This window comes from the organism of the source record quoted next, unplaced genomic scaffold, assembly GCF_019419815.1.
Source record: "Pyrus x bretschneideri cultivar Hongxiangsu unplaced genomic scaffold, Pyrus_bretschneideri_v1 Contig19, whole genome shotgun sequence".
Classification (NCBI taxonomy): Eukaryota; Viridiplantae; Streptophyta; class Magnoliopsida; order Rosales; family Rosaceae; genus Pyrus; species Pyrus x bretschneideri.
This window is the reverse complement of record NW_025999490.1, coordinates 4,117,525-4,132,729: the sequence shown is the minus strand read 5'-3', so window position 1 is coordinate 4,132,729 and position 15,205 is coordinate 4,117,525. Positions and strand designations below refer to the sequence as shown.

Below are 15,205 nucleotides of genomic sequence, written 5' to 3'. Positions count from 1 at the left end.
GCACCTTCCAACTGAGTATACTTTTCCATTTCCTAGAGTTAAAGAAGAATTTCATGAGGATCCTCGCTGCATCCTCTTTGTGAGGATCATCGTCGACAAACGAAATGAGTTTTAGTTTTTGAATTAAAAAAGCCACAACACATTTTCAGAGAGTCCGCTAGCCAGAGGAAATCAGAATAGTCAATAGCAGACAAATGCAGAAAAATAAAGATAGAAACAAATAGAATCATTCAAATTTTGTATACTGTTAGTTTCTCAAGCAGCCTTTACATATTCAATCTCCAAAACCCACAATTTAAACTAAAACCCACAAATTTAAACGAAAAACTCTATAAAATCATGAAAAATTTAATAAAATCCAAGTATTTTAATCACAAATTCGATCATACAAATCTTCACATCCAATAAGTCAGGTACCTAGCTTCGTTGCAAAATCGTATCTATACATGCCAAAGCTCAAATTTCCTTGCAGCTGCCTTGATTCGATAAGTCCTGATTCAAGCAGACTTGAAAAAAAGTTTTCGAAAATAGGAACAACTAGAAAATCTGCCCGCGCGTTGCTGCGGGACTTGAATGCATCACCTTGAACTACATGAATAAGATACATTTTACCTGAATAAATTCAACACAATCATAAATGAAGAAAGGGATAAATGAGTGAATGAGATTAGTACGATATGCAGCTTCGTTTTTATATACATTCAACTGAGCTGACATGAAAAGACATTAAACAATGAACAGGACGAAACTGAACGTTTTGGTTCCCTAATAACAGAAGTAACATACAGTTCACACAAATCTTGCCCCTGTAGTCAATGTGGCAAAATATATATCCTATAGGTTAGGCAACATAAAAACTGTTTCGTTCTTATTCTAGCATCAAAGTTTTCAAGCACAAACGTGCAAAGCAAAAAACATGCAGGACGCCTGTTTCAGTAAGAAACAGAATTAACATCCAGTCCACACATATTTTTCCTTGCAGTTAAGATGGTGTTTCGTTCTTGTTCAAGCAGCTAAGTCTTGAAGCAATAATGTTGAAAGCCAAAAACATGTAGAACGCCCTGCAGCAGTCGTTCTTGTTCAAGCAGCTAAGTCTTCCGCACTATAGCAAAGAATATAAATCATAGTTTAAAAGAATATCTCACGATGGTCCTGTTTAGAATCACAATTTACTCCCTCCCAATTTCCACCTAACTCCGAACAAACAATGTTGATAAATCTTTATCATCACCTTTAACAAAACAGATCACAGCAAAAAGAAGAAAAAAAGTTCCTATGCAAACAAATTCTTCTGGATGTCCAACTTAACCCATCTATGGGAAGGCAAGCAATTGGACGTGCATTTAGACCAATGAAAATAAATTATACAATTAAAAACATCAACCGATCCTCCTGAAGAGAACACACACACATGGCAACATATTATTCACCAGATTCTAAGCTTTCATTTTCGTTCTATCCCTTTCGTTATCTAAACTTATAATTATCAAAACAGCAAAAGAATCATAGAGCAACCTTCAATCATTTATCAAAACTGAATTAATTAAACTTCTGCTCAGCACTCCGTTAATTTTAATTGCAACTCTCATTCTAAAAATTAAAAATTTTGCATTTGACTAATCAAACTCACTTACACATTACATTCCTTTTATTGGTTCTTGACACAATACATTTTAGGATTTGATGTTACGATAATATCACTGCAAGCATGAATTGTGATAGATATAGAAACCAAACTTGCACACAAATGTTCAACTGAATTCAGAACCACTTAATTCAACACAAAAAATTACCTCACATGCTTGCTACCCTTCTGCTCTCACATCGTTGGCTGCGCTTCTAAACGATTAAGGAAGTCCTAAAAACAGAACAACAAAAAACGTTTACCTATCCAACATTTCAACATAATGGTTTTCGCAGGTATAACATTTCAACATAAGCATGATATAGAAAGACAGAAATCCACATGTCGCTTTGTTTTTTCAGAACCAACACCCTCTTCTCTCTCCCTCATATCACACACCCCCACCCAGTGAAGGCACTGACACCAGACCACCTCCCTAGAAACCGGCCCTAAAAACCCATACCCATACCTCCCTTACCCGTTACCTTTCTCAAAGCAAAAAGTGTTATATATGATAGTACTCACCCCAATCTGGTTAATGACATTCACTGCATAACGCTCACCAGTAGGTATAGTCTCGCTCTTTGAGAAAGGCCTGAGGTCAAAATTGGCAACAACAAATTAACAAAGCAAAATGAAAGATTAAATCTACAGTCACCACAAATATTTTCTAAAATGGAAGATAGACCAGAGTCAAACAGGAAAGGGATAGCAGACACGGTGAGCTTTGTCTTAGTTTGAAAAGAAAAAAGAAAAGAAAATTGGGTAGTTTCAGGAGCAATAACTATGTTGAGTATAGTGAAGGGGGAAAGCCATACCTTCCTATGAATGAATTTAAAAGAGGGGATTTTTCTGCATTTTTAGGACAAAAAACGAAGCAGCTAACATTTCTTTCTGTTTTTTGCCTTTTATGATCTTCTGATCTTCTTCTAGTAACATGGATAGCTTAAGCAGGACTGCCATTGTATCCAACACATATCAAATTCGCCAAACTTTGGTTTGGATATAACAGTGTCATGAGGGCCCACTGGATCTACAGATTCAGAAAAACTCTGTAAGCCATTCACATATACCTGTCAAAGGGCACAACACCATTAAATGCTAGAGTTGACATCTACCTGTTCATCCACAGAACAGATACATTGAAGGAGACACAGAAAACAAACCAAGCTTCAAGTCCCGATGTCTAATCTAAATTAGAGAACGCTCACCCAGAAGACAAAGTAATACACATTTCTTAGGAAATTGTTTTGCAGTAGAGGCTATATAAGTGATCATTTCAGCAACCTGTTGTTGAACCTGCATTTATCAAGACATAACAAAGTAAAGCAAACAAAAAAAGGCATTGTTAAATCTTCCTAACTAAAAATTCATAAAGTAGCACCACCAAAAAAAACAAAAAAACGCGTTGTTAAATCTTCCTCACTTTAAAGCAAAAATTAAGGAATATCCCCACCGTAAAAAGTAACACCACAAAAAAAAAAAACAAAAAATACAAAAAACAAAAAAGACTTCGTAAAGACAGCACTCTTGTTAAGATACCCCAACTAAATCAGTTAGCAGCAAGAGAACAACATGGCAATGGGAGTCTACAAAAAGGAAAAAGAACAGAATAAATAAAATAGTAGACAAATGGTCATAGTTATATTAATTGAAATTGTTCAAAAAAAAAAAACAATGATGAATAATAATTCCTTAGAATAAAAAAATTGATTAATTCATTCTAATGGTTTCTTGGAACCCAAGTAGAAAAGGATACAACTTAATAACAATGGAAGCCACAAACCTATGTCATTTCTTATTCGGGATCAAATAGAGCATATTTCTTATTCGGGAACCAGAAATTTAAGATTGCAAGCTCGAGACTTCCGTACCTCAAACCGAAATCGGCGTGCTGTCTAGTAGTCCAAACCTTGATCCTTGATAAATTGAACTTCCTTCTTTGATCGAACAATCGAAAAATAGATAAATTAGGCAGCATGTCAAATCAATATAACACCCCTATACGTACACACACATACCAAAACAGCCTACATTCAGATTTGCATCATATCCTTGTTTCTAACTCTCTGGGGAATTTTCACAAACACCTAATAGGCAAGATTTGCTTCCATTTAAAAGAAATCTGATTTAATCAATGATCTCAATTGCATGTATATCTGAACGACCATGCTTGTTAGTCAGTCATGTTATAGGATGTATTAAACACTTACCAAGCGGTTCCAAAACATCATCCTACATACATATTATGTTGCCAAACTATGAATCAAGACAGAACTTTCCTACTTTGGTAATGTAATCTCCTAGTCTAGTTACAATTTGGTTCCTGTATTTTGACCTGAAAACAATTTTGGTCCCCTAGAAGTTGCCAATGGCACCCGAATTGCAACTGGAAAACAACTCAGACACAACTATGAAAAATTAAAACTCGAGGCACCAAAGCGTGAGAACAAAGAAACCAAAATAGTTAAATCTACCCTTTTATATCATACATACCATTAAAAATTTGTTTAGACATAAAAATGGTAGTCATAGTAGAGAATCCAACCTGACCAAAGAAAGTGGATTTCCTCACTTTATAGTGCTATTATATTTACCGTGCTTGAGACTATTCAAAGATGAAAAAAGTGGAAATTTCATGCAATATGAAAACAAATCCCTAATAGTTAATACTGCTTACCATAGAAGCTAACAATCTTATTTTGTACGAAAAACATGAAGATCACTAAAAGACACCAGAATATAACTTTCATCAATGACATACTTTATGAGAATTTTGGATCCAAAAGTGGCTCCAATAAAATAAATTTAGGCTTGTATATGCAATATATTAACATGAGAAAAAAAACGTGCATCCCTAATGAAATAATGAGGAGAATGGCCTTTGACCATTTGTTATCTTTGATACAACTCTTTTCATCCATGCCTTCATGTTTGTATCCTTTGGGACATTGACATGAATAATTTCCAGGTGAATTTATGCATGTTTCAATATCTGGAAAGTAAGGAACCATGGACGAACATCAGTTAAAATCCCAATTTTTAAATTGGTTGAATTGGGAAAGAACTATTTGTACATTCACATGGTGTTGAGAGAAAAAACCTTGAAAATAAAGCACTATACATACACAAAATCTGTTCAGTATAAAAAGTAGCAAGAAACAAATGTAATTTTCAGCTTCTAACTCATCCATTTGATCAACATATTGATGGAACAAATGTAACTTTCAGTTTTTAACTCATTCATTTGATCAATATCATCCAAGTCAGAAAAGATAGAACATAAAATGATCAGGATATATAAATAGGGGCTTCATCTGAGTCAATATCAGCCATCATTCCCTAAAAAATTGATGTCAGGACTCTGCCAAGCATCTATGAAGCCCCTTCAAAGAAAGAAACTTGTTAAGGAACAAAACAGTGAAGAATACAAAAGGTAAGTAGCGACAATCATCAACTCAGCTACATATCCAGCACAATAGCCAATGTCTTCCTCTCTTTTAGCAATATGCAAATCCCTAATCTGCAAACAATAATTTGGAATCTTGAGATACCAAATCGACTTCAACAGGGTTTGAAGGTTGCATTTTTCATAAAATTTAAAAACTAAAAGCAAAAACAATATTAATAAGTGAGCACTCACCAAAAAATAAAGGAATGGAAAGAGCGATGATATTGTCAGTGCTACAAAACGATCATCAAACAATAGATCAAGGTTAAAACATTTAGAAAAAAAAGTTAGAAGATGGTGCAGATATAAACATTACTTAATAAAATTGATAAATGATTTCGAGTGTGACAAAGCAATCAAATTACAGGATCAGCTCTTCCGCCTTCAAACACACTCATCAACACCATATTAAATTTCACATTTTTAGGCGAGGGTAAACTACCAGAAACGAAAATGATTTATACCTTTTATCAAAGATCTACAGCCTCGGTTCCTCCACCATTGCTTGCCTTCTCCTGTCTGGGTTTTACATTCCTGGCAGTTTTCTCCTTCCCTGGTAGTTTTTTGTCCTGCAAAGAGAAAAAAATTAGGATTAAACTCTAAACGCAAGGTTCCTTGATTCTTCTGCTTCAGAAATTTGTTGTCGCATAGCCAAAAATTAGAGAAAATAAGCTTTGGTTCAAAACTTACTCACTCTCTGCAGACATGGGTTCCTCCTCAATTTTTGTCATCCTCCTCTTTCTGCGATCTCTCTCTGTCTCTCTCCTTGTCTCTGTGCAGTCGTTCCCTCCCTCTCTCTCTCTCTCTTTCTGCGTTCTTCCCTCTGTGCAAGCCCATACTCACCAACTCCCTCAATCAACTCTCTCCATTCTCTGTCCGTGAAGCTTCAATAATCTGAAAACCCAATTCGATTTTTCATTGCTCGGATGGAGAAAATTGAGGAATGAAATAACAAATTAGGGTTAGCACTAAAGTTGAGAGAGATGGACAGTTGGGAGAAAGGAAGAGTCTAAAAGAGAGAGAAAGAGAAAGGATTAGAGAGAGGTTGAGTGTGACAGAGATGAGGGGAAAACACGGGATGGGATTACCAATCCCTGAAATCACTCTCCCTACCCCCAAATCCCTCAAATCACTCATCTGAGCGTGCAACAGAGCATGGTCCCATCGACCCCATTCCGGTTCAGAAACAAAGGAAATGAAAGTTCCCCTCTAACCAATGCTCGTTCAATCACCGACACCAACAATTGATTTGAGGATAAAAAATCAACCCTAACCCCCTTTTTGGCAGCCTCATTCCTCCCTCTCCCTTCCCCTCCCTGCCATCCCACGCCTCTCTCCCTGAAATTCATCCACAAATCCTCCCACACCAAATTTAGATCAAACCCTAATTTCCAGAATAATGATAAAAATCGACAAAAAATATATACAATTGGCACGTTACCATTGATTCGAGTTCTGGTAAGGAGTGCGGCGGCGAGGTAAGGCGAGGTGTGCGACGGCGAGGGGAAGGCGAGGTGTGCGATGGTGAAGCGCCGAATCGACTTTGTCGTTGAAGAGCTCTGGAGCAAAATGGGCTTGTCGTCGAAGAGATCTCTGGAACAAAATTGGGTTTGCTTCCATCCCCCAACCTTTCTACGATGGTCGACACGTGCGCGCTGAAGGGTGGCAATTTCGTAAATAAATGGAAATTTTCAATCTGAAACTGAAGAGGCGGTGGCAATCTTGTAAATAAACTGAAATGTGGTCCAAAACACTGTTCATATGAATAGTGCGATTTCCCCTCCTACTTTAGACTAAAGTAATATTGATAACAAATAAGTTGGAAAACGTTTGCAAACAAAAGTTATTGCAAGAAGCTCAAGCATTTTCTATAAAACTACTTTTACTAAATAGTTGGTAATGATTTAAAATGCTTGACCAAGAAACTAAAAGAGACGTTGCACAAAGAAATTATACATATTTGAAAAGAACTGAACCGATTGAAAAATTTTGATGGAAAAAACTGATGACAGGATTTTAGGCATCAATATTTCTTAAACCTAAAATGTTACAAAAATTTTACATAAAAAATGTTTCATCGATACAGCTTACAATTTTTTGTATTTGCATGTATTATGTTTAAGAAATGATATATATTACCTAAGTTTCATAAGACAAAAACTTCAGAACTTCATTCATTTTAAGGCACACTCCAATGTTGATAGTGGGTTGATTCGTGGCTACCAACTGTAAATGAAAAATGTAAATGTTAAGTTATGTTACATGTTTAATTGTTTGGTAAATGCTAAGTTATGTTATTACGTATGATGGCTTGCCAAAGACTGAATAAAAAATAAACAGTGAAGAGTTAAAACTCAAAGTTGAAATTCCATCTTCTATGTCCAACTCACCTTTCTTAATCTTTTCTGAAGAAATAAACAGAACTTTTCTTGTACTCTTCTTTAACCACTGCACTGAAAAATAAACACACATTGCTGTTTAAATATTAAAACTGAAGACCTTTATATTATAGCAAGGAGAAAACAATTTAACACTCGAAAACCTGCAAGCCAGTGGCTCCAAGACGAAAAAAAACTTTACAAACCAACCCAAATCAACTAAGTTACAAAACAACTAAATATGCAAACAACAACAGAGTCTGCAGTGATCTAGTTTTTTATTTTGTAATTAAATTTAATCTCAATTTTTTGCCCAACAATGGAACCATCAGAGGTTGAACAGCAATAGTGCACAACAGTTTAGTAAACACCGTAAGAGAATGGGGATAAATTGAATATTAATACATACACATCTATCAGAATAGTAAAACTAAAAGAAACTAAACATGTAACATAATTCACACCAATAAACCATCATTCAATTTGAATTTTGAAGTAATCTGTCCATATTGCCTTAAACTATTTAACCAAAAGAGAACAAATTTACTGGAAAAATTCTAATTTCTCCTAATATGTTAGTGGAGAACAATTTCTTACATGTTTCAATATATCCACAAAAATGGTTCTTTTTCCTTAGGAATCTGACATGGACACCTGCAACTCCCCTATAGTAATAAAAAAACAACCTGAAAAATTAAAAGGAAATGATTAGACCCAATACTCTCTGATGAATTCCAACAAATTGAATAGGGGTTTAGATAAATAGGCAGAAATAAAAAAAAATGCATTCAAATACACGAACAAAAGATATTAAAACAACAAAAAATCAAGAGAAATCAACTTTGCAGTGAACTCTAGATCCCAAAACAAAAAAATTATTCCTTCTCTATTCCCTAGCTAGCCACCACTCTCAGAATCCCTCAATCCCTTATATCTCACAAAGAGAAACACAAGCATGTCCATTTCAGCTCTTAAAACTGAAAGAAATGTTATGGTTTCTTAGCTTCATGCCCAAATCCACCAATTTGAATCAAATCTTTGCAACACAGATGTGAAACAGATACACAAAACACCAACATTACAATGGTTTTTTTTTTTTTCCATTCAAAGCATTGCATAACTGAGAAAGCTATATTTGTAAGAAAGAATAAAACCTTTTTACAAAACACACTGAAAAACCTCACATTTATAAAGACTGGAAGTTTTTGCTCTAATTTAGTTTCCTTATCTGTTTAAAGTTAATTTCCTCTCTCTGTTTTACAACTCTATTTACACATATTTACAACGATATTTACAACTCTTTTGCAAGAATCACATACTCGACAAAAATTCGAACCCATAAATTCGAAATTAGCAATGTTATTTCTTACCCCCCAAAGACATTCCAAGTCTTAATGGTTACATTCGTTAGTGAAGAAAGCTACACCACTTGAATGACAAAGATTAACCTATACGATAACGTTATACTTAGTTAATTTGTAAAATGATAATAACTTATTCTAATAACCTTAACATTATACTTGGTATGCTTTGTAACAATCCGAATTTCAACATAACCCTAATTAAGGAGTGTCTAATAACATTAAATAAAATTATTACTAATAACGTTAAGGATATATGATCAGTAAAATGATCGTAACGTTATACTTAGTATGCTTTGTAAAATGATTTTAATAATCTTAACATTAATTTTTATTCTAATAATGTTATTGGTTTATAAATAACGTTAGTGAAGATTCTTGTTTTTGGCGTGTGTCAATGAATATTGTTTTGTTACGTCATTTTATTACTTCACATAATTAGTTAAATTTAAATACATAATGTTATGATAAAATGATGATTTAAACTTAACGTTATTGATAACAGCATATTAAGTTTCAAAAAACAACATTGAACTTAACCAAGTTTGATGTGAGGATTATGTTGATTGTAAATCATGGATCTAAGCTCTAATCTGTGCATGACACACAGCATACACATTTTAAATTAAACAATAACAATCACAAAAGAACCAACAGAGTGATGGCATAAAAATCTGAAGCATGTGGCATCATCTATCAATGAAGAAAAATCAGATGCATTATGCATTGTAGAGGAATAGATAACTGAGAATTCCATTCACAGAGTCACCACCACAACAAAGAATAGATGCATGAACAAAAACATGCATAACACATAGTGTGTTTTTTGCAGAGAGGTTGTAACACTGAAAAAGCAGCAGAGCAAGAGGAAAAAGAGGAGAGCAAGGTGGTAGCCAAAAGAGAAAAACAGAGTTATCAAATAGCAATCAGCACAAAATATCTTCTTAGGTCTCCTAATTTAATAATTTAGACTCAAAATAAATTCTATAGATGTCTTTCCGGATCCATGTTTTGAGAACGATGGTATTGTCCAAGGAGAGCGGGACTTTTCCTTTCTAAAAAAAGGAAGCCAACAGCAATCATGAATAAAAGTGGGTAGAGAAAACAAAATTCTACTTGTCTTTTCTTGTGGCTTTGGTGGCTTTGGCAAATGGGTATTTTTTTTGTTTTTGTTTAAGGCAATGGACAGCAGCAGAAAAGGGGGAGAGCAGACAGGCAGCAGATAAGCTGCAGAAAAGCAGGAAAAAAGAAGCAGAAAAGCAAGAAATAATCAAATTGGACTCGAACTTACCAATTTTTTATTCAAATAAACTAAAAAAAGGAGTTGGAATCAAACTAAACCTGAAAAATATCATATATCCAATATTAAGTGTATACACCTATAAACTAATCTTTAAATATACTTTAAAATAATACAGATCAATGTAATCTAAAATGTTATTATATTCATTACGGCAATACCAAATTGTAAAGTTAACTCTAAAAAGTAAGGCCTATGGAAGACATCTGTATTATATAGCAACTTCATTTCCATCAGAGAGTACACATCATTGAACAAACTAAGAAGATACCTGTTGTAAATCGAGCAACTTCCTCTCAAGATCTCTAACAGCATCATGTGGCTCTTGAATTTCGGCCAGAGCGTCCATTATCTACAATTTGATACACAATTTTGGAAATGATCAATCTTAATCAGAAAATTAAGTGTTTGTACAACCCAGCTAGAAGAGTTAGGAGCTTAAAATTAATTGTTCAAGATGTCAAAAAATGTGTCAAGTTTGTGAGAGAATGCACAATTTCAATAGTAAAAAGTGCTTATTTGGGGGCAGAGAATAAAAAAGGATATTTGACAAACCTGGCCTCCCCCTTGTTCTTGGATTGGCTTCTGGAAATTTTGTTCAGTGTCTCTTGTCTCGACTAATCTTTCAATTGTCTGTACAAAGTTAAATAATTAGAAAATGAGCTTTCACAGTGGTATAGATATACCGTAATTTCAACAGTGCAATAAGTTTTACCTCTTCATCAGCTCTTGTGCCCATCACTGACATTCACACAATGCAAGAGAAATAAACTATAAAATCAGATCATGGAAATTCAAGTAGAAGCTCCAGAAATAGCAACCACTGATGAGTGGCAAGTGAGGGGTTCAAACCTGTAAAAACTTGCCTCTCGACAACATTACGATACTCTTGATGGATGGTGTCCCTTAGAGTCTGCATGTTTTAAGTTCAAAATTTAGCGACGTAGGAAACAAAGATTATGAGATTAAAACAAAACTGACCAAAAAGGATACAGACCCGGCGACTTAAAAATCGATTCTAATAAAATTGAAAACCCAGTAATTCTGGCAGTCACCATACCACTGAGAAAACATCAAAAAATGAACACCAAAGAAGTCAATCACTGAGAAAACATCAAAAACCAAAATCAGATGCCAAAAATCAATAAAAATAAAATATGAGTTTTATTAATCGGGTAGTGAATCAATAAAATAGTACGAATGCTGGTTCAAAAAAAAAAAAAAAAAACCTTGATACCAAAGGACTGCAAAGGATTGTTTCATAGAAAGTAAAAGAATAAATTGAATCAACTGAACATGCTTCTTGCCAACCAACAAAGTAAAACACAGGGAAACAACCATTTCTTTTATCCCATTTGTCCAACACCACCCGCATTTCAAACAAAAAGGAAGAGTTTAATAACTAAGAACTTCAGGCACTTTCCAATTGTCAGCAAGAATGATAAAGACCATGGATAATTTATTGTGTTCATTTTCCTGCCATCTTAAGTGACCAGAAACTGAAAATTTCTTATCAAATGTGTTAATGCTGCAATATATAGGATGACAGAGAAAATTCCAGTGAAGATTGGTTGAGGAAATTGACAGTGTCACTACTCGCCTTTGGAATGATGTCTTTTCTGGAAACCCTTTCAAAGTGTTTAGGATCCGAAAACTTGTAATCGATTAGAGTGTGCCGATTAGGGTGATTTGCTATCTAAGACTCACTTGGGAGTTGGGAGCGAAGTTATAAGTCGCAAGCTCTTGAAATGCAGTAATGAATTTGGATAATATTGGACATGGAAGAAAATATCACATGCACAGCAAGCTACAGCGACCATAAGAAGAAGAAGAAGAAGAAGAAGATCTAAGCAAAAATCATGAATCCAACTCAAAAAAGAAATCATCCAAATAACATCTCAAACCAGAACCCAAATCAAATGCACCAAATCTCACATCAAAAAATAAATTATACAAATTGACATATTGGTAGAAACCCAACAGAGATTTTAGAGAGAGAGAGAGAGAGAGAGCACCAGAGGGAGTGAGATACGGTTGTACCTGGAAAACCAAAAATAAATTATATAAATTGACCTTAACATTTGTTGACTCTAACAAACTGATACATAATAACAGTTGTTTAGGATATAGCTATGGGTGTACCTGGAAATATTAAAATTCACCATGCAAGCCGTATTCGTGTAGGACTTGCTCTAGTTCTTCCATAGTGATATACCTGATAATCAGAATGCATTTTGGCAACATTGTTATAAATAAGATGTTGAAATTTAAGAGCATTATGTAAAAGATATTAAAAAAAAAAATTAAAAAAAAAAAAAACCCCATCTATTGTGATCTCTGCATACCCCGGCTGTCTCGTAGGAGAAGCCATGAACAGTGGCAGTAGAATCAAGCAACCAAGTTATGAAATACGAATTTAAAATGTACCTATTTACTGTGTCTGTAATGAATCTGTGAAATCAAATAGCTAAACCCTAAAAAGCACCACTGCAAATAGCATAAAAAAATTGAAATTAACCCTAAAGAAATTGGGAGAGAAGAATATGAAAAGGGAATACCTTTCGGCCCTTCGAGTTACTGGAAAAAAACCCAACAGAGCAAAAGCCTCCAACTTCAAAGACTGTTGTGGGATTTTGAAGAGAGCAAGAAAGAGAGAAAATATCAGAAGAAATAAAGCAAGTGAGGGGGAATCAAAAGGGGGAAGAAGAAGAAGAAGAAGAAGCAGCAAAAGCGAAGCAGAGGAAGAAGAAATAAGGGGAAAAAAGGACGACTGAAATTTAGTACGCAACCATATACTTATAATAACAACTAATCAAATAGAACTAAAAAAATATGGAGGAATCATATCAGTCACACTTACCAAGTATTGAAAGATATCATTTCGAGCAACAAAGTCAGTGTCACAGTTAACTTCAATAATAGCAGCCTTGTTCTCATTCTGAGCCAGAGCCAGCAAGCCCTCAGCAGCCATCCGAGATGACTTTTTCGACGCCAAAACCTTCCCTCTCCTCCTCAATTCCTTCTGCGCAGCCTCTGCATTTCATTAAAGAAACCAACTTTGATAAGGATTAAAATATATACACACACACACACACACATAACCGATTCAAATTAGCATAAACAAAAATGGGAAGAAAGGGGTTCTGACCAATGTCCCAATTGCTATCAATGAGAGCAGCCTTAACGTCTTTGATCGGTGCACTGGTTCGGTCCCATAATTATATGGTTCTATTCGCATATTCAGACTTCAAAATAAAATCTGGCAGTTGTTTGCGCTTGTAAACAATTTCTCTTTACAAAACAAAATAAATTGTACTGACCTAAGAAATCAAGATTTGATTAGGCATTAGAAACAATGTTACCTTTTGGAGAGAAGGATGCTCAACCAAATGAAAGCCCAAATTTAAAACAGCAACCGAATGAGAATCTGACATTATAAATCCGTAAGAAGCACGTAGTGCGTCTAATTTAAAAAGTCTCTCACACGTATGTAATTGCACATAGCATGCCAGATTAAAAAAAAACACCTAGATACCAAAGGGCTGCAAAGGATTGCTTTGTCATAGAAAGTAAAAGAATAAATTGAATCAACTGAACATGCTTCTTGCCAACCAACAAAGTAAAACACAGGGAAACAACCATTTCTTTTATCCCATTTGTCCAACACCACCCGCATTTCAAACAAAAAGGAAGAGTTTAATAACTAATAACTTCAGGCACTTTCCAATTCTCAGCTAGCAAGATAAAGACCATGGATAATTTGTTGTGTCCATTTTCCTGCCATCTTAAGTGACCAGAAACTGAAAATTTCTTATCAAATGTATTAATGCTGCAATATATAGGATGACGGAGAAAATTCCAGTGAAGATTGGTTGAGGAAATTTCTTATCATCGCTTACAGACAAAACAATATAATATCCATCATACCTTAACAACAGAGGCTCCGGTCGCAAACTCTTTCCCCAATTTCTTTGAAGCATCCCTAAGTTTGACATCTGAATTGTAATCAAAGAAACCGTGTTAATTATGGTAGGAACAAAATAAGAATCTCCAAATAGAAAGACAAAGGATGTAAAGTAGCAGATTGCTCACCAAAAAGCTCCAGCCCTTTCACAGTGGTGATAGAAATGCCAAGGGGGCAACATCAGATGGAGAGGAGCAAAGCAGCTGGATGCCCAGCCTTTGACACGATCTGGACGATGGAAAAAAGGTTTGGGATTTGTCTTGCATATGATTCTCTATTAATATGATTCATCACATGAAAATGAGAAGAAAATTGGAACTTTACACACAAAAATTAAAAGAGCCATGCTCAAAAGAGTTTTCTAATTATCTCGAGGAGAGGAGGTCACCCAACATGACCAAAAGCAATATTTCTTTTACTACAGGTATTAAACATCAATTTACATCTGACAACAAAGCTTAAATTCCATGGATAATATTTATGGTGATAAACTGAAAACACAACCTGACGTGATCCATTCATTGATAATGCACCAATTTGAAGAGCAACCACAGGCATGGTTATATTCTCTCTCCCTGTTCACAGACAAAAAATACAACAGGGGGTTTAAGAGGTGTACCTGTAGTGAGTGAGTGAGTGAGTGAGCGAGTGAGTGAGCGAGTGATGCTGCGACTGTGAGAGGCTGAGAAGAACACGGAGATGGGATCGAAGAAGATCAAGGATCTGCAGCAATGGCGCTGAGATGCCCACTCTTCCCTTTCCTTCTCTCTCTGTCGCTCTGTTTCTGTCTCCCTCTCTCCCACTCCCTCTCCCTCTCCCATCTCTATCTCCATCAGCATGGCCTCCCAAGGGCACCTTCCAACTGAGTATACTTTTCCATTTCCTAGTGTTAAAAGAAGAATTTCATGAGGATCCTCGCTGCATCTTTTTGTGAGGATGATGGGATTCTCAAAGTTAAAAATTATTATAAATTTTTTATTTAAAATTGAATATAAACAATATCTGACGAAAGCTGTTTATATTCAATTTAAAAAAGAAAAATTTACAATGATTTCTGACCGCATGATATACGATGAACAGATGTGATTAGAGGATACTTAGGATCCTCACAAAAAGAATCCAACAAG

General features: G+C 35.0%; 2 long non-coding RNA genes across 26 annotated transcripts; both read right to left on the bottom strand.

The window, feature by feature from the left end:
• Window positions 1–645: 645 nt before the first annotated feature.
• On the bottom strand, window positions 646–10,158 carry LOC103930031. 7 transcript variants are annotated; one of them, XR_007257620.1, is made up of 13 exons: window positions 10,106–10,158; window positions 8,051–8,139; window positions 7,466–7,528; window positions 6,517–6,777; window positions 5,766–6,413; window positions 5,540–5,644; window positions 5,268–5,308; window positions 3,499–5,147; window positions 2,836–2,923; window positions 2,443–2,697; window positions 2,150–2,219; window positions 1,794–1,858; window positions 646–1,102 (listed from the first exon to the last, which is right to left on the bottom strand). It is a non-coding gene; the product is annotated as an uncharacterized LOC103930031 (long non-coding RNA). The 7 variants fall into 7 exon arrangements; XR_007257621.1 differs by having other exon boundaries at window positions 2,443–2,657; window positions 2,743–2,923; window positions 5,766–5,969; XR_007257618.1 differs by having other exon boundaries at window positions 5,766–5,969.
• A 517-nt stretch (window positions 10,159–10,675) lies between these two features.
• Window positions 10,676–15,145, bottom strand: LOC103939766. 19 transcript variants are annotated; one of them, XR_007257610.1, is made up of 14 exons: window positions 14,698–15,144; window positions 14,207–14,306; window positions 14,042–14,109; window positions 13,477–13,541; window positions 13,263–13,373; window positions 12,975–13,147; window positions 12,673–12,734; window positions 12,542–12,601; window positions 12,257–12,329; window positions 12,130–12,154; window positions 11,175–11,217; window positions 10,967–11,027; window positions 10,830–10,885; window positions 10,679–10,747 (listed from the first exon to the last, which is right to left on the bottom strand). It is a non-coding gene; the product is annotated as an uncharacterized LOC103939766 (long non-coding RNA). The 19 variants fall into 19 exon arrangements; XR_007257611.1 differs by having other exon boundaries at window positions 10,680–10,747; window positions 11,175–11,176; window positions 14,698–15,143; XR_007257608.1 differs by having other exon boundaries at window positions 10,692–10,747; window positions 10,830–10,855; window positions 11,112–11,217; window positions 14,698–15,145.
• Between the last annotated feature and the right edge of the window lie 60 nt (window positions 15,146–15,205).